This window comes from Erinaceus europaeus, chromosome 21 (genome assembly GCF_950295315.1).
Source record: "Erinaceus europaeus chromosome 21, mEriEur2.1, whole genome shotgun sequence".
In the NCBI taxonomy this organism is placed as follows: domain Eukaryota; kingdom Metazoa; phylum Chordata; class Mammalia; order Eulipotyphla; family Erinaceidae; genus Erinaceus; species Erinaceus europaeus.
Window position 1 is genome coordinate 17030518 of NC_080182.1, and position 3810 is coordinate 17034327.

The following is a 3810-nucleotide window of genomic DNA, read 5'->3' on the forward strand; positions in this document are numbered from 1 at the left end:
ATGATTACTGACAAGTTTTCTAGAGTTTATGAGAAATTCTCAAACTAAACTAGGCATTTCACATTTTATCTGATAAGTCTAATATGAATTTGTATTTCAGGAGTCCTTGTTTCTAGGAACTTCTACTTGCAAGGATTTCTCATCCATTATCAAATACATAATGGTGACTGTGGGGTTGGGGAGGGGCCTCTGAATATTGACAGCAGCTGTTGACCCAAAGCCAATTGTTTCTTGTTCTGTGTGGATATTTCCACCTGTGCCCACCCTGTGATAACTATAAAATGGTGGGATGAGAAGTGATCGAGGTTGCAGACTCTCCCCTTGCTTGGAAGGGTGTCGGCGGCCTAAGCTTAAGCTTCCTAATATAGGCTGTTACTATTGCATGTGATTATGGTCTTCTTTGCGTGAGATCTGTACTCGAACTTCTGGGCATAACAATGACCAGGTGTGGGAAATTAGGAATATGTAGAAGCATTTCACTGGTAATTCCCTCAAGCCCTCCCACATGCATATGACAAAACATGTGGTGTATTACTTTCTGATCCCAAACTAGTTACAAAGAAGGGCCACTGGGGATACTTTCTTTCTTAATTAAAAAAATTTTTTTTTCATTTACTTATTTTCCCTTTTGCTGCCCTTGTTGGTTTTTATTGTTGTAGTTATTATTGTTGTTACTGATGTCGTTGTTGTTAGGACAGAGAGAAATGGAGAGAGGAGGAGAAGACAGAAAGGGGGAGAGAAAGACAGACACCTGCAGGCCTGCTTCACCGCTTGTGAAGTGACTCCCCTGCAGGTGGGGAGCCGGGGCTCGAACCGGCATTCTTCTGCTCGTCCTCGTGCTTTGTGCCACATGCGCTTAACCTGCTGTGCTACCGCCTGACTCCTGGGATACTTTCTTTCTTTTTTAAAATTTATTTATTTTAAAAAGGAGACATTAACAAAACTGTAGGATAGGAGGGGTACAACTCCACACAATTCCCACTACCAGATCTCTATATCCCAACCCCTCCCCTGATAGCTTTCCTATTCTTTATCCCTCTGGGAGTTATTTCTATGTGGATATCTGGGTCATAGTACCTGAAGGGGTTTGAAATCGCCTGGGGCAGCTGGGTTCACAGCAACAATTGAGAAAACAATGGCATTTCTCTTTGACCCGCAGTCTAGGAGTATGAATTTCAGGGGCCAGATAAGGACAGTCACGGTAAAAGTCTGAACCTAGGAGAATTTTAAATGTGGTTGGTCATGCCCTTCTGGGTATCCTGCTACCAAAAAGAGGACCACAGCTGGCGATAAGGTAAAACTGAGGCATTTCAAGAATAGCTGGTTCAAGGAAAAACATCCTAGAAAGAGGTTAGAAATCTGTCCTATAGGGGGCTGTGGCACACCCAGTTGAGTGCACATGGTACCTGCACAGTGGCCCGGGGTTTGAAACCTTATTTGCCACTTGCAAGGGGGACACTTCATAAGTGGTAATGCAGGTTTCTTTCTTTCTTTCTTTTTAATTATCTTTATTTATTTATTGCATAGGAACAGCCAGAAATCAAGAGGGGAAGGGTGTGACAGAAAGGGAGAGACAGAGAGACACCTGCAACACTGCTTCACCACTTGTGAAGCTTTCCCCCTGCAGGTGGGGACTGGGCACTTGGACCTGATTCCTTCTGTATTGTAACCTGTGCACTCAACCAGGTGCTCTACCACCAGACCTGGAATGCAGATTTCTATCTTTCTCTCTCTCCCTCTCTATCTCCCCTACCCCTCTCAATTTCTCTCTGTCCTGTTAAATAAAAATAAGAAGGGGTGGAGGGAAAGAGAGCAAGGAAACATTTGCTCTTTGGAGCAATGGATTCATACATAATGCCTGCACTAAGACCTAGTGATAACCCTTGTGGCAATAAGTAAAATAAAAATAAATAAAAAAGAATATGAGGAGGAAGAGGAAGAGGAAGGAGGAGGAGGATAAGGGGAAGGAGGAGAGGAAAAGAAATGTTTTATAAAAAGTCATATAGTAAAAATGTTAATATCTGGAGTCACAACATCTGTGTCACAATGGCTATTTGACAAAGGCAAACATAGATGATATGAACATGTGTGCACAACTGTATTCCAATGAAACTTTATTTTTAAAACCAGACTATGGGTGAAATTTGGCCTACTAACCATGGTTTGCCAACATATGGTTTAGGGTAAAGCCCTAGAGGGGTATGCTAGACAAGACTAGAAAGAACCAGTAAAATTGTCAGTGTGCTTTGACCATGCCCAATTTATGTTCATACTAGTTTAGAAAAATTATCTCAGCTCTCTATTTAGAGATTTCTTCACAAACTAACTATAGTTTTATAAGGGTCAGAAATTGAAGTAAGTAAACTGAGGAAAAGTGAGTAAAGAAAATATTTCAGATTTGGAATTTGGAAAAAGGGATGGATATTTTAACTAACTGAATTGAGATGATGGTATAAAATGACTCTGAAATGTTCTATTAACTTCACTTGACCAAATGTCTCAGAAATTGGTTATTTTTCTATATAGTGGCAAAGAAGGTCTTTCCTGAATAAATTTTAAAAGGATGTGGGAAAATAAAAAAGAATGATTTCCTCTTACTTTGCATCTATCTTACTTATTCAAGATTCTTCTTATATTTGTATATGTTGGCCCTTATCTGGGATATCATTTGAACATTTTTCCAATATCAAGGAGTCTTCAAAGATGTCAAGAAAGGTGATTTTTTTTTTTTAAAGGATAGTCAGTTTGGAACACTGGTGAGGGCAAGAGACCACAAAGCTATGACAGGAACAGGTAAGTGGAACTATTCCTGCTCCATAAGTTTTTGACCCTTCTCTTTGTTGTAATCATAAGTGTGGGTCCAGAGAAGAAACAGAAATGAGACCTACTAATAGGCAATGGAGAGTAAAGAAAGAGAAAGACTTTAAGGGTGGGTCAGGAGGTAGTGCATGGGTTAAGGGCACATGGTATGAAGCGCAAGGACCTGCGTAAGGATCCCAGTTTGAGCCCCTGGCTCCCCACCTGCAGGGGGGAGAGGGGTCGCTTCATAAATGGTGAAGCAGGTCTGCAGGTGTTTTTCTCTTCTCCTCCTCTCAATTTCTCTCTGTTCCATCCAACAACAACAATAGCAATAGCAACACCAACAAGAGCAACAACAATGGAAAAAATTCAGCCTCCAGGAGCAGTGGATATCCAAACCCCAGGGGTAACTCTGGAGGAAAAAAAAAAAAAGAGAAAGACTTTAAGTAACCCCTTGCTAAAAGTAGTTGGAGTCTTGAGGAGGAGGATCCGAAATCTCACTTTTGAGAGATTTCCATTGTTGCACTGTGACCTAATGCACATGAAGTTAAACTTCTGAATTAAATTGTGTATTTATTTATCCTCAACTCTCAGGACATTGTCCAGTGAAACCCAGGCTTTCAAGACACACACTTTGTCAAAGACTGCAGCACATTTAGCACTCCTCTAATATGGAGGCCTGTAGAAATCAATTTAAAACAGCCTAAAAGTGTGATGGCACTAATTACTTCCTGGCATCTTCCATGAGATGTGCGATACGCTAATATCAGAGTCTATCCCAAAGCAATATTATATGGCAAGAATCAGCAACATTTTCTTCTGAAGGGCCAGATAATTAAAATTTAAAGTTTTGCAGGTTATACAGTTATCTGTGGCAGCTACTCAGCTCTACTACTATTGTTTCAAGGCATCCATGGACAATCCACAAACAAGCAAGTATTTCAGTGCACAGGTAGTGGGCCTGTGATCCAGAATTTACTGTGCTGAAGCATCCATCCCTTGCTACTCCAT